Here is a 26,732-nt window from a genome sequence, read left to right on the forward strand (position 1 = left end):
GACCGCATTCATCACTCCATGTGGCACGTACTGTTTCATACGGATGCCTTTCGGTTTAAAAAATGCTGGTTCAACATTTGCAAGGGTAGTCCATGTTGCTCTTGAGCCACAAATACACAGAAATGTGGAAGCCTGCATGCATGACATAGTGGTCAAGAGCAAGGACAAGGCGACTCTGATTCAAGATTTAGACGAGACCTTTGCAAATCTGCGCAAGATCAACCTTAAACTCAACCCCGAGAAGTGTGTGTTTGGAGTCCCCTCCGGCAAGCTTCTCGGGTTCTTCGTGTCTCAGCGGGGAATCGAAGCCAATCCCGACAAGATCAAGGCCATTGAGCAGATTGAAGCACCCAAGCGCGTCAAGGATGTACGAAGACTTGCCGGTTGCATGGCTGCTCTCAGCAGGTTTATTTCTAGGTCTGCAGAGCGCGCCCTGCCGTTTTTCAAAATATTGAAAAAGGCAGGTCCAATGAAATGGACTCCGGAAGCGGAGGCTGCGCTGTAGGACTTGAAGAGATACCCGTCCTCCACTCCAATACTTGTCGCACCTAAGCCACAAGAGAAGTTGCTGCTGTATATAGCGACAACCAATCAAGTGGTTAGTGCTGCATTAGTAGCGGAGAGGGAGGCAGATGACGAGCCAGCAACCACGGCAGACGCATCCAGCGACAAGCAGGGGGCTTCCCCGGCAAGCCCTGGTCCCGACAAGAATGGATCTGCGCAGACGCGCGAGGAGATACAGAAGAGAATGGTGCAGCGCCCAGTTTACTTTGTCAGTTCCCTTCTGCAGGGGGCTAGGTCAAGGTACTCTGGTGTGCAGAAATTTCTTTTCGGCCTTCTCATGGCCTCGAGAAAGCTGCGCCATTACTTCCAAGCACATGAAATCACAGTTGTCACTCGCTTTCCGCTGAAGAGGATACTACAGAATCCAGAAGCGACAGGCAGGATTGTTGAGTGGGCACTGGAACTGTCAAGCTTTGGCCTCAAGTTTGAGAGTACTTCAACTATCCAAAGCAGAGCATTGGCAGAATTCATAGAAGAATGGACGCCAACGCCAGACGAAGAAATTCCAGAAACGAGCATCCCCGTCAAGGAAGCAAGCAAAGAGTGGCTGATGTACTTTGATGGTGCCTTTTCGCTGCAAGGCGTCGGCGCTGGCGTGCTGCTTGCCGCACCCACCGGAGAGCACCTCAAGTACGTAGTCCAGATGCACTTTCCCAAGGAGCAAGCAACAAACAATACTGCAGAGTATGAAGGCTTGCTTGCCGGTCTCAGGATCGCGGCAGACCTTGGGATCAAGAAGCTCATTGTCAGGGGTGACTCGCAGCTTGTCGTCCGCCAGGTGAACAAGAGCTATCAGAGTCCATTGATGGAAGCATACGTCGACGAAGTGAGAAAGCTAGAAGAGGACTTTGACGGCCTACAGATGGAGCATGTTCCAAGAGCTCAGAACGCCATTGCCGATGGCCTGTCAAAGTGCGCCGCACTTAAGTTACCTGTGGAACCAGGGATCTTTGTGCTCAAACTGACTCAACAGTCAGTAACGACATCAACTGGACAGAGCAAGAAGAGGAAGTTGATTTCTGGTGACTATTTGCCGGCAGAGCTTCCCGAAGCCACCGCCAAGAAGGTCCCCAAGATCAACGCCAAGAGCGCTAAGGAGCATTCTGCTCCGGCAAGCCCTAGGGTTTGTTTCATTGAAGCAGAAGCTCCCGGCAAGTTTTGCTCCGGCAAGCTTGTCGGGGAACGTCAAGCTCCGGCAGAGCCGCAGGTTCTCGCCGTAGAAGCGGACGTTCCCGCAGCAACAGATTTGCCTTGCGCTGAGGAGCAGTCTGCTCCGGCAAGCCCCAGGGTTTGTTCCGTTGAAGCAGAAGCTCCCGACAAGTTTTGCTCCGGCAAGCTTGCCGGGGAACGTCAAGCTCCGGCAGAGCCACAGATTCTCGCCGTAGAAGCGGATGTTCCCGCAGCCGCAGATTTGCCTTTAGTCCTTGTTGTCGAGCCACAAGCTCCAGCATGGGCACAGCGGATTGTCCATTTCCTTCAGACAGGAGAACTTCCCGAAGAGCAAGAAGAAGCGGAAGGAGTAGCCCGGCAGTCAAGTATGTACCAGTTTGTCGACAAGACACTGTACAGAAGAAGACTCAATGGTGTGAAATTGAAGTGTATTCACCGGGAAGACGGACAAAAGCTGTTGGCAGAGATACATGGAGGCATATGTGGTCACCACATTGGCGCAAGAGCACTTGCCGGCAAAGCATTCCGGCAAGGTTTCTTTTGGCCGACAGCCCTCCAGGATGCAACTGCACAAGTAACCAAGTGTGAAGCGTGCCAGTTCCATTCCAAGCAGATACACCAACCAGCTCAAGCTCTCCAGATGATCCCTTTATCCTGGCCATTTTCGGTCTGGGGGCTCGACATCCTCGGCCCCTTTCCCCGAGCAGTCGGGGGCTTTGAGTACTTGTACGTTGCAATCGACAAGTTCACAAAGTGGCCGGAAGTGGAACCAGTGAGGAAGGTGACAGCACAGTCAGCAGTCAAGTTCTTTAGGTCGATTGTTTGCCGCTTCGGGATCCCTAACAGGATAATCACCGACAACGGTACGCAATTTACGAGCCGCACCTTCATGCAGTACGTCCAAGATCTTGGCGCCAAGGTCTGCTTCGCTTCTGTTGCTCACCCGAGAAGCAACGGTCAAGCGGAGAGGGCAAATGCTGAAGTGCTGCGCGGGGTCAAGACCAGGACTTTCGACAGGCTGCACAAGTGCGGAAGAAACTGGATCGAGGAGCTGCCGGTGGTTCTTTGGTCGATCAGGACGACGCCAAATCGAGCCACTGGCCAGACACCTTTCGCTCTAGTCTATGGACCAGAGGCAGTTCTCCCCACGGAACTCGTATACGGGTCACCTCGAGTGCTCGCTTATGATGAGCTTGAGCAAGAACAGCTGTGACAAGATGACGCGCTGCTCCTTGAGGAAGACCGTCTTCAGGCTGCTGTACGAGCTGCTCGCTACTAGCAAGCTTTGCGCTGCTACCATAGCCGCAAAGTTAATACCAGAAGTCTCGAGGAAGGCGACCTTGTTCTTCGGTGCATTCAGTCCGCCAAGAATTCCAACAAGTTGACGCCAAAGTGGGAAGGCCCTTACCGGGTGAAACGAGTCACTAGGCCTGGCGTTGTCCGCCTTGAGACCGAAGATTGCATTCCGGTGAGCAATTCCTGGAACATTGAGCATCTTCGTAAGTTTTACCCGTAAGGCGCGGTTGCCGGAACCTGTTCCGGTAACCACCTTTTTTAACAAGCCTTGCCGTTGTTGCATGTAATCCTTTGTACAAAGCCGGGCGCAGACCCCGTGCATAAGTAAAGCTCATATGCTCCGCACATCTTGTCGATTTCATGCTTTCTATTTTTTGCATATGTGATCTGACACTTTGTGCAGCACCTACTTCCCGGTAAGCAATAACGAGCCGTAAGGCTCCATATCTTTATTTTCTCTTCTTTCTTTTTTCTCAAGGAAAGGAAGGTTCCCTCGCCCACAAGTTTGCCGGGGGGGAAAGGAGAAGATAATGGTATGGACCAGGCGTCGTTCAAGAAAGTTTCGCCTTACCGGGAAGCAAACAACAGAAAAGCTAAGTTGCCAAAGTTTGAGCAATCAGATTTTTAAATTTTTTAAGTTATCTCCCTTGAACGACCGCACTTTGTATGGAAAACCTGTGCGCGGAGGAACCAACTCGTAGCTAGTTGCTCCCTTACTTTGTTTCGAGTCCGCTCAACAACTTAAGTGAGCTGCAACTAGTTGCGACAAGGTTTCTTGTCGGTAGCGGCACCGCCAGCAGGCTGCTGACGTCCCGCACTCAGCGCTCGCGGCTCAGGTGCCTGCACCGGCAAGTTCCCTAAAAGAGTAGGGCAAAAACATACAAAGGGAGGAATCAAGTAAAGGGAATAACATTGCAATCATTGCCCGAAATAGAGTTATATTACAAAGATAGCTTGTCGCGGCTCTAACAGATTGTTTTCATAACATGACAAACAGCGACAAGAAAAGAAGAAGCGGGCGGCCTAGTCTACGCGAGCGCCCTCGATCCTCTTGATCCCGCTCACCTTGTCCACAATGGGTGCGACAAGGGTCTTGAGCGCCTCCAGATCAGCATCCGGCGGCAGGGTCTTGAGGACGTTGGTGAGGTTGAGGCCCGGATTGCGGAAGGCCACCTTCACCAACACTTTCTGAAGAGCTCCCGCGCAGATCTTGCGCGACTCGTCGGCCAGCTGCTTTGGGATCCTCTCCCGGAGTCGCTGGAGGGCCGTCGCCATGCCTTTGAAGAACTCAGAGAAGGGCGGGCAGAGCCCGCAGTAGAAGAACAAGGCGAAGAAAGGGTATCTGTTTGGAGCTGTCTTCCAAGCGGCGGCGGGGAGTACCTTCGTGCGCGGATGCGCGCACGTCTCCGTCGACCAGAAAAGGTAGTAGTTCTCCCTCAGCTCCTTCGCGGCGAGCTTGGGGGGAAGACTGCCCGCTCCTTTCACAGCGCCGCAAGCCGCTGCGCCTCGGTCGACTTCACAACCTTCCCCTTGTCGGCTTTCGGAGCCATGGCGGAAGTGGTGGAGAAGGTCGACGGCGTTGGTGGTGCTGGTGGCGATGGGGGCGGGGCGCTGCTCTCTTTCAGATTCGGGAAGATGAGGGAGCGGCGGAGATTTCTGAGATTGAAGCAACAACTAGCGAATGGGTGAACTACCCCTGTTTCCCCTGCTTTTAAAGAGGGAGAGGGCGGACGTTCCGCATTTCCGAATAAAGAAACCACCCACGATCTCTCCCACGACGCCGCATTCAACGCGTGTCGTCCGGGGAGGGCGCGGTGGATACGGGGAGAGATATGGCGTAACCTAGGCCGCGCGTGCCCGTGCCCTGTTTTGGGCCTGGCCCAACAGCGCTCGGCACCGTGTATGGCCCAGGCCCGGGGGCTCCTGTCGGTGTACTAGAGTAGGGGTACCCTAGTATCCCGAACTTGTGCACGGGCAGTCGCAGCATCCTGCGGCAAGGCTTGCCAGGTGAACGCCAAGGTCCTCCGTGGTTCCTTTGGAGCCATTCAAGAACAAAGTATCCAAGCCAAGGAGACAAGACCCCGCCAAGAGGAGCTTGCCGGGGAGGCCAACAAAGGCATCTCAAGACCCCGGCAAGAGGAGCTTGCTGGGAAGGCCAACCAAGGCACCTCAAGGAACTTGCCGCGACGTGCCACGCGTCCCGGCAAGGCCCGGTGAGCGACAAGCTCCCGGACGCGACAAGACAACGACCGCGGCAAGGCGCTTGCCGCGGCAAGCTACCACTCTGTGTCCGCGCTCCAGCACATCCATCAACGTGTCACTCTGGGACCCTTCCAGGCGTACGTGGCGGGAGGCTGTGCAGCCAGGGGTGCGCGGTGGCAAGCGGCACTGACAAGATTGCCATCGTGGCAAGCGGTGGCGCCCCTGACGGTCCCTTTTGCACTGTTTAAGCGATGCAGACGGGCATTTAATGCCCTTGTCCCCTGCCGTCAGGGTTAGGTATGATACACTGTAGCAGGTAGCTGTACCTACCGCAGCACCTTTTCCATATTTACCCTTGTCTACGTTGCCACCTATCGGTGACCCCTTGAGCATATAAAAGGAGGCCCATGCGCAACGTAGAGAGGGGGGAGCTGGTTCAGGGGAAAGAGAACACTCACGCTCGGTCTCGTTAGCCGCTGGAGTGTACTGTAGCACTCCGTGCTCCCGAGCAAGAACTCAATACAAACCACAAAGCAGGAGTAGGGTCTTACTCATCCGTGCGGCCCGAACATGGGTAAACTGCTCGTGTGCTTCGCCTCGATCCGCTCTTCGTGCGACCTCCGCTCCCGCCGAACCGAAAGGGACTCGGTCCGCCGGTCCCATAGGTGCTCGTGGATCAGAACTCCGGCAGAGAATTTCACAGCCACTTTCCCTGTCGATACTGTCACATGGGAACAGTTTCAGTAGGCTTTTCAAACTGCCCATATTTCAGCCGGAGCTATGGCCATGAAGAAGCGAGAGTTTCGCAACTTGCGCCAAGGAGGATGGACAGTTGGCCAGTATGTGGAGGACTTTAGTAAACTAGCACGTTATGCCCCAGATGATGTTGCTACGGATGCAGCAAAGCAGGAGAAGTTTCTGGAAGGACTGAATGATGAGTTGAGCATGCAGTTGATGGTAGCAACCTTCAACAACTACCAGGAGTTGGTAGATCGTGCTCTTATGATTGAAGGGAAGTAGCAGCAAATTGAAAATCATAAGAGGAAGTATGGACAAGGAAAGTACAATTCAGGATCTCAGCAGAAGCCACGTTTTACCCCTAGACCGGGAGGACATTTCCAGCATACCCATGGAGGAGGAAGCTCGCACAATCACAATGGCCCCAAGACTGGTAATGGGAATGGAGGAAGCAACGGCCAGAACCGCACCAACCCATCAACCCCAGCCAAGAGAGACCTGAGCCAAGTCACTTGCTTTAAGTGCCAAAAGAGCGAACATTATGCCAATGAATGTCCTGGATCACAGAATGGAAATGGCAATGGAAGCTCTAGGAAGAAGCCGAACCCTTTCAACAGGGTACAGGTGAACCACGATAACGTGGAGGAGGTTGAAGAGCAGCCGGATGCAGTAATCGGTAAGTTTTTGGTTAAGTCATTTACTGCACTCGTTCTTTTTGATACTGGTGCATCGCATTCATACATATCAAGGGGATTTGTGGATAAGTATAAACTGCCAACCCAAGCCCTTAGGTCACCCATGTTAGTAACCTCGCCTGGAGCAGAATATATGGCTAGCCTATTGTGTGATCGGTTACCATTAAGGATTGGTAACTACGTATTTCCATCAGACCTAATAGTGTTGGAATCTCAAGGATTGGATGTGATATTAGGCATGGATTGGTTGTCAAAGTATGAAGGGGATATTGAATGTGCCAGTAAGTCAATTTTGCTTACCACCCCAGAAGGGAGAAGGATCAAGTATGTATCCCGACATGTGCCAAAGAGGACTCTAGTAAATTGTTTAACAGGAGTTGTGCAGGAGGAAGTACCAGTAGTGAAGGATTTCCCCGAAGTATTTCCAGAAGAGTTGCCAGGCATGCCACTGGATAGAGATATTGAGTTTTTGATTGAACTTTTGCCAGGCACAGGGCCAATATAAAAGAGACCATATAGGATGCCTGCAAAGGATTTGGTGGAAATTAAGAAGCAAATTAAGGAGTTACTGGATAAAGGATATATTCGCACAAGTTCTTCACCTTGGGGATCGCCAGTACTTCTAGTTGAAAAGAAGGATGGATCATTAAGGATGGTTGTCGATTATAGAGGATTGAATGAAGTAACCATCAAGAACAAGTACCCACTACCAATGATCAATGATCTGTTTGATCGATTGCATGGAGCTAAGGTATTTTCCAAGATCGATCTGCGATCAGGATACCACCAGTTGAAGATTCCGGAATAGGATATACCCAAGACGGCTTTTACCACCAGGTATGGGCTGTACAAGTATACTGTTATGTCATTTGGTCTGACTAACGCACCTGCATATTTTATGAACATGATGAACAAAGTGTTTATGGAGTTCTTGGATAAGTTCGTTGTAGTGTTCATTGATGATATCCTGGTTTACTCGAAGAATGAAGAGGAGCATAAGGAGCATTTGCATTTGGTTCTTCGAAAGCTCATAGAACATCAGTTATATGCCAAGTTTAGCAAATGTGAGTTTTGGTTGAAAGAAGTTGGATTTCTCGGACACGTTATATCCGGAGAAGGTATAGCAGTAGATCCCACTAAAGTTGATACCATGACTAAGTGGGAAGCACCAACCACAGTTGGAGAGATCCGGAGTTTTCTTGGACTCGCAGGATACTACCGGAGGTTTATTGAGAATTTCTCAAAGATTGCGAAGCCTATGACGGAGTTGTTGAAGAAGGATACCAAGTTCATATGGACGGAGGAATGTGAGGCTAGTTTTCAGGAGTTGAAGAAACATTTGGTTACCTCACCAGTGTTGATTTTACCGGATCAGACCAAGGATTATGAGGTGTATTGTGACGCTTCACGACGAGGACTTGGAGCAGTGCTTATGCAGGAAGGGAGAGTTGTTTCATATGCCTCACGACAGCTTAAGCCTCATGAGTTGAACTACGCTACGCATGATTTGGAGTTAGCAGCCGTAGTGCATGCACTGAAGACTTGGAGACATTTTCTGACTGGAAACCATTGCGAAGTGTATACGGATCATAAGAGTTTGAAGTATATTTTCACACAGAAGGAGTTGAATCTCAGACAAAGGAGATGGTTGGAGCTCATCAAGGATTATGATATGAGATTGCATTATCACCCTGGAAAGGCTAACGTAGTAGCCGACGCGTTGAGCCGTAAGAGCCACGTCAACACCTTAATGACGGGAGATTTACTAAGGGAATTAGCCGAAAATCTTTGAGAGCTATGTTTGGAAATAGTCCCGAGAGACTATGTAGCAGCATTGGAGATTCAGTCTATGTTGATGGATCAAATCAGATAAGCCCAAAAGACTGATAAGGAGATTGCCGAGATAAAGGAGAAAATGAGCAAGGGAAAAGCTAAAGGATTTCTTGAGGATGAGCACGATACCTTATGGTTTGAAGACCGTGTTTATGTGCCAAACGATTCGGAGATCAGGAAGCTAATTCTGTAACAGGCCCATGATTCACCATACTCGATTCACCCAGGAAATACCAAGATGTATTTGGATTTGAAGGATATTTTCTGGTGGAACGGAATGAAGAAGGATATTGCGGAGTATGTAGCAGTTTGTGATGTATGTCAGAGAGTGAAGGCAGAGCATCAGAAGCCAGCAGGATTGCTACAACCATTGCCGATACCCGATTGGAAGTGGGATAAGCTAGGCATGGATTTTATTACAGGATTGCCCAGAACACGTTCAGGCTATGACTCGATATGGGTTGTAGTCGATCGTTTGACAAAGGTAGCTCATTTCATTCCAGTGAAGACTACCTATACCAGTGCAAAGTTGGCAAAGATATACATGACCAGGATCGTATGTCTGCATGGAGTTCCAAGGAGCATTGTATCAGATAGAGGAACCCAGTTTACCTCAAAGTTCTGGAATTGGTTGCATGAGACTTAGGGAACCAGACTAGAGTTTAGCACAGCTTTCCACCCGCAGACAGATGGACAGACTGAGAGAGTCAATCAGATTTTGGAGGATATGCTAAGAGCTTGTGCGCTAGATTACGGATCTAGTTGGGACGAGAATTTGCCGTATGCAGAGTTCTCTTACAACAACAGCTATCAATCCAGTTTGAAGATGGCCCCTTTCGAAGCCTTGTACGGAAGGAGGTGCAGGACCGCATTGTCCTAGGATGAAGTTGGAGATCGCCAGTTGTTTGGACCGGATCTGATAAAGGAGTCTGAACAGAAAGTGAAATTAATTCGCGATAGGCTGAAGGTAGCTCAATCCAGGCAGAAGAGTTATGCAGATTCTAAACTCAAGGAGACAGTTTACGAAGTCGGAGACCGAGTTTATCTTCGAGTATCACCACTTCGAGGAGTTAAGCGCTTTGGAGTTAAGGGAAAACTAGCGCCACATTTTGTAGGCCCATACAAAGTTTTGGAGCGTATGTGAGAAGTAGCCTACAAGTTGGAATTACCCGAAGGATTGTCGGGAGTTCACGACGTGTTTCATGTTTAGAAGTTCCATGCAGAGATGGCTGGCATACCGCTGAGAGATATGGTACCACTGGAAGCAATTCAGCTGTACAGCGATTTGACCTATGAGGAAAAACCAGTTAATATTCTAGAGTATGCCAGTCGAGTCACCCGCAGCAAGGTTATCAAGTTTTGCAAGGTTCAGTGGAGCCACCACACGGAGGATAGAGCCACCTGGGAATGAGAGGAAGATTTGCTGAAGGACCACCCTCACCTATTTTCTAGCCAAGCCGAATCTCGAGGGCGAGATTCATCTTAAGGGGGTAGGTTTGTAACATCCCAAATTTTCAATTTGGAATGTTATACACTAGATCATCATTGCATATCATATTTATTGCATTTTGGTTGATCCTAGAAATTTTTCGCAACTCAAGGACCCTCGGAGAGAGTTGGGGATTTCGTTATTTTCATATTTGAGTTGTCTCAAATTGTGAGAATAGGATCTTGTGATTTTATTTATTTTATCTTAAATTATTTCTGTTACAAAAATATGAGAGAGGGAATAAAATGACTTTCCCAAAATAAAGAAATATTGAGGATTTAATAAAAAAATCAAACAAGATTTTATTTGGTTTTATTTGCTATTTTATTTGAATTGAGAAAAAATGCGTGTTTTTCAAAATTTCATTTAGGCCCGAAATAAATGTTCATCCTGTGCGGCTTGATTTTAGAAGCCAGGGAAATTTTATTTCTGGATTTTTGGAGTCCGTTTAGTAGTCCTTTTGTTTTTTTTTGAGCGTAACTATTTATAAAAAAACGCAACAGACCTACAGGCCGTGTCCGACCCGGACACTAGGCCCGTCCGGCTTTATAAGCCAGGGAGGCCCAGCCGGAACCCCTCCCAAACCCTAGCCGCCTTTGCCGCGCCGCCGCCGCCCCTCGCCGCGCCACCCCGCGCCGCCGACCGCCGCCCCGCCGCCACGCGCCGCCGACCGCCGCCTCCGCCGCCGGATTAGTCGCCGGAGTTCCCGGAGGTAGTTTTTTTTAGTCGCCGGTTTTTCCCGAAAAACCGTTCGGTTTTTCCCGAAAAACCGTTCGGTTTTTCGATGGTTTTGTTCGTTTTTTTAGTTTCGGTTTTTTTTAAATAGATCAGTTTTCCGGTTTATTTAATAGCGAGCGTTCGTCCGTTAGTTCGTTTTAACGAATGTTCGTCGTTTTTCTTTTTCTTGGATTAAATCCGCGATTTTTCTGATCGTGATTTCTGATCTGATTTTCGTTTTAGTCTAACTTTTCGCTCGTTTATCGGAATCAGGCGATTCAAATGCCTGGAGTTTCATATGGAAACCCTCTTTCCATTTAACCAACTCAAACAATTTTTTGCCACTGTAAAAATTGCCTTAGATCCAGAATAGTAAATGAAGCCTGTTTCTTTTGCCGTTTGTCTTTCGTTGCTTCGTTCGATTTGATTCTTTTTGCCAACCGGAGTTCTTAAGTTGAACCTTCTGGTTAGACCTCTTATTTGAGTTTTACCTGTTCATTAGTTGAGTACTTATTGTATGCTTGTTTGTTTGTGATAGAGTACCTGGACTGCGTCGCTTGTTACTTCGAATCGCTAGGTTTCCCGGATCATCAGCAAGGCAAGTAACACTTTGATCATACCACCTACTACCCGGTTTTATTGCATTAGATCAATCCTTACACATTGCATGATTAGGATCTAATTAAATTGTGGGTTTGGGAAGTAGTTGAGGTAGTACCTATTACCTGTTTATTATCAAACCTTTGGGAGTTACTTCTATGTTTGCTTCTATTGCCATGCTATGCTAGTACACGTGGATTGGGTGAGTGTATCCATGACAGATGTGAGATTGTTAATTAATAGTTTATTTAAGGTGGCAACTTAAACACACATATGGGTGGATTGAGGTACCTGGGTATTCCAGGATTGCCTGTTTTTCTTTATGGACCGCCACCCAGGCTCAAAGGGATCATGAGATTATTCATGCTAGAAACTTCCGTGTGCAGCCACAAGCTATTACAGGCTCTAGCATAGTTGACTAAGTCGTGCAAACTCTTACGGTGGTAGACTAGCAGATGTATGGGATGTAGGTGGTACAGTCTACCCATCCGTTTCTCAAAGACTATGTCTCGGTCATCCGTTTCTCAAACACCATGTAGTGCGAGAAACCAAACAGAGGCGATCGAGTCTTGTGGGGAAAAGTGCGCAAACCTCTGCAGAGTGTATAAACTAATCATGGTTAGCCGTGTCCCCGGTTATGGACATCTTGAGTATCTAGTACTTGGATTATCATGTGAATCTCAACATGTTACTATAAAATTTAATTTTGATTGGTTTGTTTAATGATGATGCTTGATTGGGATTGAGAATGCTGTCAACCATTCTCAATGTTTAATAACCACCATGATAGTTAAATAAATTATTCCTTTGCAGTAGGGAAAAATTGGCGTTACGCAAAACTGTAACCATAGAGCTTTCCACCAGCCAAATATGCATATAAAATAGCTGTATCTTTCCATTACTCTCTATGTGTTATTTTGCCAGCATATTCCATGTGCTGACCCGTTTCGGGCTGCAACGTTAATGTTGAAGACTTTTCAGACGATGATTAAGGTGTTTTAGGTCGTGGTTCTATACTCAGTGATGCCGTTGGAGTTGATGGACTCACTTATCTTCCAAGTCTTCCGCTGTTATCGTTATTAGATGGCCTTAAGCCATATTTATTGTAATAAGTTCTCTTTTGGAGACACTCGATGTAATAAGTGTGTGATTGCTACTCTGTTATAAATCCTTCAAGTACTGTGTGGTGTCAGCATTACTGATCCAGGGATGACACCGGAGCACAGAGATTGGACCGTTTGAGGTCTGGTCGCTACATTCGCTGTCCCATCACTGCTCACGGCGACGGCAGATCCACTCGCTCCCATCGCATCGGAAGAACCTAACATGGCCTCTCCCGCCCGGCAAGGCATGGGTCATTCGCCTCGTATAGATCAGTTCGCCCGCCCGCGAGATTGACGACTGTGAACAACCTTTTTTCCCTTGCGAAGAGCCGCTGCCGAACACACGGGACGGGAGGCTTTGTTCTGATTTTTTTTGTAACTCGTGTTTTGATATACCCCCTCCGTCAACATGCGAGCGACGTCCGGCTGCAAAATATGCGCAATTTTTCGGTTGGTCGTTTTCACATCTAAGGGCTAACAGACCCAAGTAATGGCCCAGTCCATTTTGTTACGGGAGCAGTGGCCCAGCCCATTAGCGATCTGTGATTTCCAACGAACACTCACAAATTGATCCAACGGCCAAAAATTTCTAAACTCGTACATCTGATGGCCAGAAGCCTTGATGGCTTGAGAGGGCTGAGAGAGTGCATGTTCAGATCTTTGAATAATATTTTTGCAGCTTCGTATGGTCGTTTAAGATTACATGTTATCCTGATATTTAAAATATATGATCCAAAGCCACAAATTTAATTCTTCATGTGAATTTCCTTACACTAGCAAACGTTCTACATCCATGTCATCGGATTTAATAGAAGACAATTACATCCCAGCCAGTGTCTAGCAGTAAGCCATGTCTTAGGTCATGAGCTTACACAATCTGAGCATCCTGGACAAAATCCAGTTGTGTCACATTTGAAGGAGCTATACAAGAAACCTTTAACATCTCGCATGACCGCTTTAGCATAATTGTAGGGACGATTTCATCAAAAGAGGCATCTTGAGCTCAACAAACCCAGGTGAGGGCATGCTCCACCCAATCCTTTTAAGTTTTTGTTGTATGTAAAGAACCTTGGGAAAATTTAGACGCCAAGGTGTTTATGGTCATCACTGTCCAGCTCAGGAATGAACTGAAACTAACATCATACAAGACCACCTATATATGTAATCGTTCAGTTCAATAAATGTTCTCTAACGCAACCCATGTCAGACTCATTCAAAAATATTATACATACATGCAGTAGGGAGAAATTCCTACTATTTGAATGACAAAATTTTGGCTGAAACATGGCATCAGGCATCTGATTTACCTCCAGAACATGCTGCAAAAATGGTGACTGAAGATGCATACTTGCTACCACCTTATATGATTTTAAGAACATGCTTGGCTTTTTTACCTTTGCTTTCGCAAGCCAATTATCTTATCTCCTTCAATTCCCTAAAAACAATATGGCACACTAATCATGTCCCAATAAGTGGTCCAAGATGAAACATCATGCATATTACGAATGGGCATTACCCTATGACGAAGAGCACAAAGTGCTTACACAAAGTGTTGAGCGTCACAATCATTTGAAAACGCTCAGTGCTATATGTGTGCGTGCACACATGCACACAGACTGCATTTTAACATCATCTTGATGACAACGTGGAAGATTAGATGGAAGGGAACGCTTATTGCCACAACAATACATGATTAGACCAAAATCTCGGACCACCAGTGTTCCTTTTTCAAGTACTCTTCATTCAACAGTAGATTAGTTACCAAGATTTTGAGAGAATATTGGTTCATGGCCAAGCTAGGTATGGACACAATCCATGAGGTACTTGAATTTATTGTGGCATGGATGCCTCATATATGCCTGTATGTATGTACCTGCTTCAATACTTATTCAAATTCAATATGCAATGCTGGAGTTCACCATGCATGCCATATAATGAAAGGGATACGTTCAGTTAGAGATTTGGAAGAATGTCAATTTGTTGTCCAAAAAGATAAACCGAAGAAGTTGCTCCATATGCCATCGGTATACGAAGCTATGCCTACCTCAGATTCCTAGAACAACCCCCTTGACAGAATAATTGATCATGATACAAAAATTCCCAAACGGGATAAAGATTAGTGATGGATCAAAACAATAACATCCAACTGTAAACACCCTGTGCAGCAGGATGAGCATACATAGTAAGATGACACCGATAATAACCTGACAGTTAGCCATTGAGCGGCAAGGGACAACCCAGCCCATCGGAAACGACCTCGAATCTGTCAACTCATAGCACCTTCTATCCAGTTGGGAGTAAAGGAAACATCATCAATAAGAGAAATTCTGAAATTTGATGGAGGAAGAACTGGGGGAACACCCGCAAAAAAAAGAACTGGGGAAAGATGGAACAGAGAAGATGAGGTATGGAATAGAAAAGATGAGGTACCAACCTGCCGAAGTAAGGAGGTGGGAGGAACAACAGGATTGTCGAGACTATATGGATGCCAGTGGGGTATTTTAAGAGCACATATCAAATGGTAACTGACCTGGGCACATCGATTGCCATTAAGTTATTAGAAACGGACGCCGGCAAGTGGGTAAATTAATTGCCATTAAGGTCCATATCAATGAGGATTTAGACTGCTCACAGTGGGAAGTAACATAAAGTAGTAACTTGCCGATGTTACTAGTCTATGTTACTACCTTAATAGTGGGTAGTAACATATGAGTGGTATCATGAAAGAGTTTATTTATTAGGCTATAGACTCATTATGCCTTGAAATGTGTGATGTTACAATAACTACCTAAGTTACCACAAACCTCTCTCTCCTCATTAATTAGCTGCCACATAAGCAATCTTGTATTGAAATGTGTGATGTTACTAGTTAAGTTACTCCCATTGTGACTAGTCTTAAGGATTTCTATCGCCAATGACTAAATCATCAGGTAACTGTTCGCTGTCCCATCACTGCTCACGGCGACGGGAGATCCACTCGCTCCCATCGCATCGGAAGAACCTAACATGGCCTCTCCCACGCGGCAAGGCATGGGTCGTTCGCCTCGTATAGATCAGTTCGCCCGCCCGCGAGATTGACGACTGCGAACAACCTTTTTTCCCTTGTGAAGAGCCACTGCCGAACACACGGGACGGGAGGCTGTGTTCTTATTTTTTTGTAACTCGTGTTTTGATATACCCTCCGTTAACATGCGAGCGACGTGCGGCTGCGAAATATGCGCAATTTTTCGGTTGGTCGTTTTCACATCTAAGGGCCAGCAGACCCAAGTAATGGTAGGCAGTCCATTTTGTTACGGGAGCAGCGGCCCAGCCCATTAGCGATCTGTGATTACCAACGAACACTCACAAATCGATCCAACGGCCAAAAATTTCTAAACTTGTACATATGATGGCCAGAAGCCTTGATGGCTTGAGAGGGCTGAGAGTGCTCGGTTTTAATGTATCTAAATGATCCAAGTAGAGAAAATATGTTAGCTTATGTCTCTCCCTCAAATAAAATTGCAATAGTGATTACCGGTCTAGTTATCGATTGCCTAGGGACAAATAACTTTCTCGTAACAACAAGCTCTCTACTAAAACTAATTTAGTTGTGTCTTTATCTAAACAGCCCCTACTTTTTATTTACTTTCTCTTTATTATATTGCAAACCTATCCAAAAACACCTACATAATACTTCTAGTTTCATATTTGTTCTTGGTAAAGCGAACGTTAAGCGTGCATAGAGTTGTATCGGTGGTCGACAGAACTTGAGGGAATATTTGTTCTACCTTTAGCTCCTCGTTGGGTTCAACACTCTTACTTATCGAAAGAGGCTACAATTGATCCCCTATACTTGTGGGTTATCAGTGGTCAAAACGTTCAGGAGATTATATAGTGAATTTTTACCGACCAAAAGAAGTATCGTGCAAGAAACGGAGTCCGGAGAGCACACGAGGTGACCACGAGGCAGGGGCGCACCCAGGGGGTAGGGCGTGCCCTCCACCCTCGTGGAAGCCCCGTGTCCTTCCCTGACTGCTTCTTATTTTCCTATTTTCTTAAATATTCCAAAACGGCGAAAATTGTCAATAGAACTGTTTTGGAGTCGGTTTACTTACCGTACCACGTACCTATTCCTTTTCGGAGTCTGAAACGTTCTGGAAAGTGTCCCTTATGTATTCCTCTAGGGTTACGGTTTCAATAACATTGGTTTCAACATTTATGGGATTACTTGAGATATAATGTTTGATTCTTTGACCGTTCACCACCCTTGGCTTTGTGCCTTCGAAGTTGTTGATTTTTATAGCACCGGAACGGTAGACCTCCTCGATGACGTAAAGACCTTCCCATTTATAGAGGAGTTTGCTTGCAAAAAATCTTTAAACGAGAGTTGTATAACAATACATAATCACCTACATTAAACTCACGCTTCTGTATCCTTTTATCATGCCATCTTTTAACTTTTTCTTTAAACAGTTTGGCATTCTCATAGGCCCGGGTTCTCCATTCAACGAGTGAGCTAATGTCAAAAAGCCTCTTCGGCAAGTTTAAAGTCATAGTTGAGCTCTTTAATAGCCCAATATGCCTTATGTTCTAATTCAAGAGGTAAGTGACAAGCTTTACCATAAACCATTTTATATGGAGACATACCCATAGGATTTTTGTATGCAGTTCTATAGGTACATAATGCATCATCAAGTTTCTTGGACCAATTCTTTCTAGATCTATTAACAGTCTTTTGCAAAATTAATTTAAGCTCTCTATTGCTCAATTGTACTTGACCACTAGACTGTGGATGATATGGAGATGCAATTCTATGATTAACATCATACTTAGCAAGCATCTTACAAAAAGCACCATGAATGAAATGTGAACCACCATCAGTCATTAAGTATCTAGGTACTCCAAACCTTGGAAAGATAACTTCTTTAAGCATCTTAATAGAGGTGTTATGATCAACACTACTAGTTGGAATAGCTTCTACCCACTTAGTAACGTAATCAACAACAACTAAAATATGTGTGTACCCATTAGAGGAAGGAAAAGGTCCCATATAATCAAAGCCCCAAACATCAAATGGTTCGATAACAAATGAGTAATTCATAGGCATTTCTTGACGTCTACTAATATTACCAATTCTTTGACATTCATCACAAGACAAGAAAAACTTACAGGCATCCTTGAAGAGAGTAGGCCAATAAAAATCGGATTGTAATACCTTATGTGCAGTTCTGTCTCCAGCATGGTGTCCTCGATAAGCCTCGGAGTGGCACTTGCATAGGATCTGTTCCTGTTCATGCTCAGCTACACAACATCTAATAACACCATCTACTCCTTCTTTATAAAGATGTGGGTCATCCCAGAAGTAATGTCTTAAAACATAGAAGAACCTTTTTTTTGCTGGTATGTGAAACTAGGTGGTATAACCTTAGCAACAATATAATTAGCATAATCAGCATACCATGGAGAAGTACAAGAAGCATTTATCACAACTAATTGTTCATTAGGAAAGCTATCATCAATAGGTAGTGGGTCATCAAGAACATTCTCTAACCTAGACAAGTTGTTTGCAACGGGGTTCTCAGCTCCCTTTCTATCAATAATATGCAAATCATATTCTTGTAGCAAGAGAACCCATCTAATAAGTCTAGGTTTAGCATTTTTCTTTTCCATAAGATATTTAATAGCAGCATGATCAGTGTGAATAGTTACTTTAGAATCAACAATGTAAGGTCTAAACTTATCACAAGCAAATACAACTGCTAAAAATTCTTTTTCAGTAGTAGCATAATTTCTTTGAGAACTGTCTAGAGTTCTACTAGCATATTGGATAACATTTAATTTCTTATCAACTCTTTGTCCTAGAACAACCCCTAGAGCATAATCACTAGCATCACACATAATTTCAAATGGTAAATTCCAATCAGGACGCTGAACAATAGGTGTAGAAACCAAAGCTTTCTTAAGTATTTCAAATGCTTCTACACAGTCATCATCAAAGACAAAAGGAACATCTTTTTGTAAAAGATTAGTCAGAGGCCAAGAAATTTTAGAGAAGTCCTTAATGAACCTCCTATAAAAATCGGCATGACCAAGGAAACTTCTTATACCTTTAATGTCCTTGGGACACGGCATCTTTTCAATAGCATCAACCTTAGCTTTATCAACTTCAATACCTCTTTCAGCAATTTTATGCCCCAAGACAATACCTTCATTAACCATAAAGTGGCATTTCTCCCAATTCAAGAAAAGGTTAGTTTCTTCACATCTCTGCAAAACTCGATCAAGGTTGCTTAAGCAATCATCAAAAGAAGTTCTATAAACGGAGAAATCATCCATGAAAACCTCAACAATCTTTTCACAAAAGTCAGAGAATATAGCAGTCATACATCTTTGAAAAGTAGCAGGTGCATTGCATAAACCAAAAGGCATATGTCTATAAGCAAAGGTACCAAAAGGGCAAGTAAAAGTTGTCTTTTCTTGATCCTCTTTTGACACAGGTATTTGAGAGAAACCAGAATAACCATCTAGAAAGAAAAAATGTGTATGTTTGGATAATCTTTCTAGCATTTGATCAATAAAAGGTAAAGGGTAATGATCCTTTTTAGTAGCTTTATTTAATTTGCAGAAATCAATTACCATTCTATAATCTGTGACAATTCTTTTTGGGGTCAATTCATCTTTATCATTAGGAACAACAGTAATACCTCCCTTCTTAGGGACACAATGGGCAGGACTTACCCACTCACTATCAGCAACGGGATAAATTATACCTGCCTCTAGAAGCTTTAGTATTTCATTTCTTACCACTTTTTTCATCTTAGGATTTAACCTTCATTGGTGATCAACAACTGGTTTAGCATCCTTCTCCAATTTTATTTTGTGCTGGCATTAAGTGGGACTAATGCCCTTAAGATCATCAAGAGTATATCCAGTAGCAGCACTGTGCTTCTTCAGAGTTTTCAATAATTTCTTTTCTTCATGCTTTGAAAGGTTAGCACTAATAATAATAGGATATATCTCTTTCTCATCAAGATAAGCATATTTAAGAGTATTAGGTAAAGGCTTAAGCTCAAACACGGGATCACCCTTAGGTGGAGGAGGATCCCCTAAGATTTCAATAGGCAAGTTGTGCTTCAAAATAGGTCCCTGTTTAAATAATACTTCATATATTTCCCTTCTTTCATTCATAAACATATCATTTTCTATTGGGTAATGTAGTAATTTCAAAAAAATTCCTACGCACACGCAAGATCATGGTGATGCATAGCAACGAGAGGGGAGAGTGTTGTCCACGTACCCTCATAGACCGAAAGCGGAAGCGTTTGCACAACGCGGTTGATGTAGTCATACATCTTCATGATCCGACCGATCAAGTACCGAACGCACGGCACCTCCGAGTTCAGCACACGTTCAGCCCGATGACGTCCCTCGAACTCCGATCCAGCCGAGTGTTGAGGGAGAGTTTCGTCAGCACGACGGCATGGTGGCGATGATGATGTTCTACCGATGCAGGGCTTCGCCTAAGCACCGCTACAGTATTATCGAGGTGGACTATGGTGGAGGGGGCACCGCACACGGCTAAAGGATCAACTGATCAATTGTTGTGTCTCTAGGGTGCCCCCCTGCCCCCGTTGTGACGCCCCCGATTTGACCGTACACTAATCATGCACGCAAATGTGTACGATCAAGATCAGGGACTCACGGGAAGATATCACAACACAACTCTAAAACATAAATAAGTCATACAAGCATCATAATACAAGCCAGGGGCCTCGAGGGCTCGAATACAAGTGCTCGATCATAGACGAGTCAGCGGAAGCAACAATATCTGAGTACAGACATAAGTTAAACAAGTTTGCCTTAAGAAGGCTAGCACAAACTGGGATACAGATTGAAAGAGGCGCAGGCCTCCTGCCTGGGATCCTCCTAAACTACTCCTGGTCGTCGTCAGCGGGCTGCACGTAGTAGTAGGCACCTCCGGTGTAGTAGGGGTCATCGTCGACGGTGGCGTCTGGCTCCAGGGCTCCAGCATCTGGTTGCGGCAACCAGGTAGAAGGGAAAGGGGAAAAGAGGGAGAAAAGCAACCGTGAGTACTCATCCAAAGTACTCGCAAGCAAGGAGCTACACTACATATGCATGGGTATATGTGTAAAGGGCCATATCGGTGGACTGAACTGCAGAATGCCAGAATAAAAGGGGGATAGCTAATCCTGTCGAAGACTACGCTTCTGGCAGCCTCCGTCTTGCAGCATGTAGGAGAGAGTAGATTGAAGTCCTCCAAGTAGCATCTTCAAGTAGCATCTCCAAGCAGCATCTCCAAGTAGCATCGCATAGCATAACCCTACCCGGCGATCCTCCTCTCGTCGCCCTGTAGAAAAGCGATCACCGGGTTGTCTGTGGAACTTGGAAGGGTGTGTTTTATTAAGTATCCGGTTCTAGTTGTCATAAGGTCAAGGTACAACTCCAAGTCGTCCTGTTACCGAAGATCACGGCTATTCGAATAGATTAACTTCCCTGCAGGGGTGCACCAACTTACCCAACACGCTTGATCCCATTTGGCCGGACGCACTTTCCTGGGTCATGCCCGGCCGCGGAAGATCAACACGTCGCAGCCCCACCTAGACAAAACAGAGAGGCCAGCACGCCGGTCTAAACCTAAGCGCACAGGGGTCTGGGCCCATCACCCATAGCACACCTGCACGTTGCGAGGGCGGCCGGAAGCAGACCTAGCCTAGTAGGCGTTCCAGTCCAATCCGGCGCGCGCCGCTCCGTCGCTGACGTCTGAAGTGCTTCGGCTGATACCACGACGCCGGGATACCCATAACTACTCCCGCGTAGATGGTTAGTGCGTATAAGCTCGTAGCCAACTCAGATCAAATACCAAGATCTCGTTAAGCGTGTTAAGTATCCGCGAACGCCGAACAGGGCCAGGCCCACCTGTCTCCTAGGTGGTCTGAACCTGCCCTGTCGCTCCGCCTCAAGGTAACCGTCGGGGCCGTCGGGAACCCAGGCCCACCTCTACCGGGATGGAGCCACCTGCCCCTTCAGCCCCCATCTCCGAACAGTATCACAGGTAATGTAACTGTGTAAAGTATATTGTATATGCCCGTGATCACCTCCCGAAGTGATCACGGCCCAGTAGTATAGCATGGCAGACGGACAAGAGTGTAGGGCCACTGATGGAACACTAGCATCCTATACTAAGCAGTAGGATAGCAGGTAAAGGTAACAACAGTAGTAGCAAGGACAGGCTATGCAGCAGTATAGGATTAACTGAAAGCAGTAACACGCTACACTACTCTAATGCAAGAAGTATAGAGAAGAATAGGCGATATCTGGTGATCAAAGGGGGGGCTTGCCTGGTTGCTCTGGCAAGAGAGAGGGGTCGTCAACACCGTAGTCGTACTGGGTAGCAGCGGCGTCGGTCTCGATGTCTAGCGAGAGAAGAGGGGGAAGAAACAATAAATATAATGCAAACAAATGCAAGACGATGCATGACATGACAAAGCGTGGTGCTAGGTGTGCCCTAACGCGGTACGAGGTGGTACCGGTGAAGGGGGGAAACATCCGGGAAATTATCCCTGGTGTTTCGTGTTTTCGGGCACCTAAATATATTAGTTTGTAATTGTTTATCATTTTAAAGCATTTAAATAATTGTTTTTGCTATTGTTTTAGTTTATTTAGTGCATTTAAGTATTTTATTAAGAGATGATTTCTTCACCAGCATTTATTATGGATTATTAGACACATTAGGAACAATTTAGTTTTGACTTTTGAAAACTTTAATTGTTTTGACTTTAATTCAAATTTGAATTTGGTTCGGTTTCGAGCTAACACGAGATTATCAACAATAATCGAGGTGATGTGGCATCATTACCAGAGGGTTACTGTAGTTTGATTACCCGGGCGTCACAATTCTCCTCCACTACAAGAAATCTCGTCCCGAGATTTAGGAGCGGGAGTAAGGGGGATGGGATTTGGTTACGAAATTCTAACGAATCTTCTCGATCTTGGTTGCTCTTCTCGAAGTGGTCGATCCATTATATTGATGTCTTTATTTCTCTGCTTCAGGTCATTATGGTGAAGTCGTCCTTTTCTTCAGGCACTCCAACATACTTACGAATAGGTAAGGGGCAGCTCAGTTACGACAGAATGTTTATGAGGGAAACCATCTGGGGTTAACCTATGAATAAGCATAAGATTATCTCTCGAGTTGAACATATAAAATACATCGAGAGTAAGGTACGAAGGTACCATAAGAGGTTCCAAGAGGATAGATTGTTGCTCGAAGTCTGAACCAGAGTGAGATAGGGGTTCAGAGCGGCGAGAGTTAGTATAGCGTCTGATACCACAATAGATCACTAGGCAGGTGGCCTGTGAATTACTTATGACGCCTCGCATGAGGAATAACTTTGGAAACAGGGGGGTACCGGAGAGTCAGGTTTCGATCCCGTGGAACTGTGGGTTATGGGCCCACCATGTGGTTAAAAGTAGGGAGGTCAGTGACATCTTGCATGATCGTGTAAGCAAGGCATGTCAGAGGATAGTCTGTCAGTTATGTCGGCAACAACATCGATACCAAGGGCGAGGGACGAAGAGAACCATTTTCCTGCTCGTTGAACGAGGCGGGCCAATAGGCAAGGTTCCCGTCCATCGGTGGCTACCGAAATGTCATCAACAACAGTAACAGGGTCTTGCTGACAGAATTGTACACCGAGGTATACACATAAGCAGGAGAATATTACTGCTTAGATCATATAGATCACAAGAAAGGTCAAACCAAATAATGGAAAGGAAAATGTGTTTAACACATATCAGGGGTATATCCTCCCCAAGGACAAGCAGAGCATGATATCCTTGGCAGGATATAATAAAAACTCTTTAGGAAAGGGGAAAGAAATTTCATGACATTACCCATACAACAGTGTTTGGTTAATTTCAACAACATTTAGCATGGTGCTTCAAATGTTCCTGTTGAAAATCGGAGTACCATTGACATGCTTCGAGATAGCATTGACAGGGTCTTCAGGTGAAGATCCGACTTTAGAAACACGAAGGATCCATCAGGAATAACTTGTAGAATAAGTCTTACAATTTCCTCATGGAAGAATGGCTAAACTTGCTAAAAAGGATACTACAACAATAGGTCCTCCACCCAGGGGGGGGGGTGCTAGGCATGACATCATGTTACCGGGTCATCAAAGGACCAACATCATAACTCTTGGAAAGTTGTCCCAACCATCATATCTGACCAAGATTCAGATCCGGTTGGTGTTAGGATACCTCAGACTTAGGATACCTGAGAAGAAAAGGTGCAACGCAAATTGACGAGATGACATGGTAAGATTCTCGGGAAACGAACCATGGGAGCAATTTCCAAAACATGAGTTCATTATTAAATTAAGGATAGGATGAGGAGGTGGCTGATGGAATCAGCGATAATTCATCGAGATTAACAAAAGATGGATTTCCACAATTAAGTGAACAAGGAGATAACATTTGTCAGATCAAATGATATAAGGAAGTATGCTCACGGAAAACATACACAATTAAACATTGGTTGAAAGGTGCGCCCAAAATATGGGTTGGGTTGCATGACCAATGTCAGAATGGTGATTCAATAATCAATAGTCTAAGAACGAACGGCCGACCATTAACTTCAAAGCAATAGGGTTGCTAGAAGTGCAGAATCCAAACAACACCGTTCACTTGTTGGTACCCCGGTTGGAATCAACACGAGGACCAAGAAAGAATGGTGATGGTGAGAAGTATCACGATACCAAGAATTCTTAGGAGGTGGTGAAATTCTCACAACATTCTTGACATAAAATATGGTAATACTCCAAGGTAAAGGAGAACAAATGCTGGATAGCAAGGATCTCAACGTATAACACAAAACACGAACAAGTTTGTGTTGAACGGAAGGCAATAGAGTGGTCGATGATAACACAAATCATCGAGGGCAAGGATGGTATTTCTCATCAGGAATTCAATTGATATCCTTGAGGAGCTCGAAATGTTGATGATGATCATGACAATTTCTGTCGAGAGGTTTCATGGAGATGTAATCGGTCGGCGATGACATCAAGTCAAACGAATGATGAAGTGAAAGGTTATTGGAACCATGGGTGCGACACAAACTTGAAATCAAGTTTGTTGTTTGAGGTGAAACAATAAGACAAGGAAGATCGACGTAAGCTTAGCCCATCATCGAAATTGTGCTCCGGAAAGAAGGACCAGGTAGCACAGTTAAAATTTGGCACGATAATGATATAGCCAAGTAGGCTCGGAATGACGTGATCGAGTTCAGACTCGTAAGTAATGAAGGTTACCAAGAGTTGTTGAATCATAGTGCAGACTCAATTCAGTTGTCGGTGTCCTTGAGGGGTTCTAACAACTGAGAACCCGTTGGAAAAATGGAATCGGCAAGAATATCAGTTGATGAAGAACTCATAAGAAGTTATGTATCCCGTGGTATCCTCGAGATACCAGGGGGTAATACTCGACGACAGATCAAAGTAGAGGTTGGACTGGGGTATTGCTCTGCAGAAGACAAGTGCTTAAACTTGCACGAGAAACGGTACCTAAAAGAGAACATGGTCGAAATCACAATTGCAAAAGGCCAGACCCTAGATACAATATGAACTTATACCAAGGGAGTGATTAATTTAAGAGAAGCTTTAACGATAAGATCTACATCGTGTCCATGGGCATGAACACAAAGTTCAAGGTCGACTCCCACTTCTTCAATGCATAACCTTACATTTACCTCCCCTTTTCGAAGTTGTAGTGTTGAAAAGTTATCTGACGAAGCGTCAGCAGGGTATAACCCGCATAAATTTCGAGGTCACACAAATTAAGGAAGGCATAGGTTCAACCCATCGGGGCATCTTAGAATCCTATACCAGAATCTTTTAGAAGTAATTAACTCAAGCTCGAAGGCAGAGCATGGTTGAGAAAGCAGACGATACAATTTACCAAAGGCATTATGTATCCGAGAAAAGGCTCACAAGTTTATTGAATATGAAGGGCATTGTCAGATAAAATCCAACAAAGGATCTGGTGGTCCACAAGGGATCTGACGTGAGCATCGGTACTCAACTAGAGGAAGCAGATTATAGAAACAACTGACTAACTCAATTGTCAAATGCAAAGGAGTTATGATTTCCAAATCAAGGGATCAGAAGCAATGCTCTGATTAGGGGTGGATAAGTTGAATAGCCGTAGGGTACAATCAAAGACAATTGGATTGGTCGAGAACCAATTCCAGTAAAAAAAATGGCAGCTCAGCCGGAAAGTAATTTATAAGGATCAATGATGATTGTGTGTATTCGCAAACATATTGAGTCAACAGACTCAAAATGATAATGACAAGGAATGTCAATAAGATTTCTATACTTATGGGATTAATCATAATGAAAGCAAACAAGAAATTCCAGAGCAATAGGTTGCTGAGGATTTTCGGAATATCGGGTGGTATTTCGAAGACTTTTGTGTAACACATGAACAACTGGGGGATGGGCGGATACTCGATAATGCGAGAATTAACCGTAGGGGTATTCAAGTGACAAGAACAGCAAGGCAGTAAGCTCAAGGGATTATCGAAACCACGACGAGCTTTTCAGGGTATCTTGTAATAACAAGACCACTGGGGATGGATGTAAGAATAACAAATGCAAGTAGTTATCCATAACGGTTTGCGGTGGAAGGTGAATTGCAAACGCGATGAACACAAGTTCTCGGGTTAACAGCGGAGAGTATCTTCAGGGTCTTCTGGTGCAGCAGACGATCATCAGTAATAAGGGGCTCTCCGGGTGAAAATGTTACGAGATCCTAATGTTAGATTTAGTAAAATTCATTTAACCCGAATAGAAGAGAAATAAGAGTCCCAGAGTATAGGTCGAGGAATAAAAGATCCTAATACCACCCAATGGCGACGTGGGCCCGTAAGGCACACAGCCAAGTTAGTAAAAGTTTTGCAATGGCTAGACTCAACTTCGGCCAAGGAGTTGGAAAGGGGATTCCTACAGGCAGTCGGCTCTGATACCAACTTGTGACGCCCCCGATTTGACCGTACACTAATCATGCACGCAAATGTGTACGATCAAGATCAGGGACTCACGGGAAGATATCACAACACAACTCTAAAACATAAATAAGTCATACAAGCATCATAATACAAGCCAGGGGCCTCGAGGGCTCGAATACAAGTGCTCGATCATAGACGAGTCAGCGGAAGCAATAATATCTGAGTACAGACATAAGTTAAACAAGTTTGCCTTAAGAAGGCTAGCACAAACTGGGATACAGATCGAAAGAGGCGCAGGCCTCCTGCCTGGGATCCTC

This window comes from Triticum aestivum, chromosome 2A (genome assembly GCF_018294505.1).
Source record: "Triticum aestivum cultivar Chinese Spring chromosome 2A, IWGSC CS RefSeq v2.1, whole genome shotgun sequence".
NCBI lineage: Eukaryota > Viridiplantae > Streptophyta > Magnoliopsida > Poales > Poaceae > Triticum > Triticum aestivum.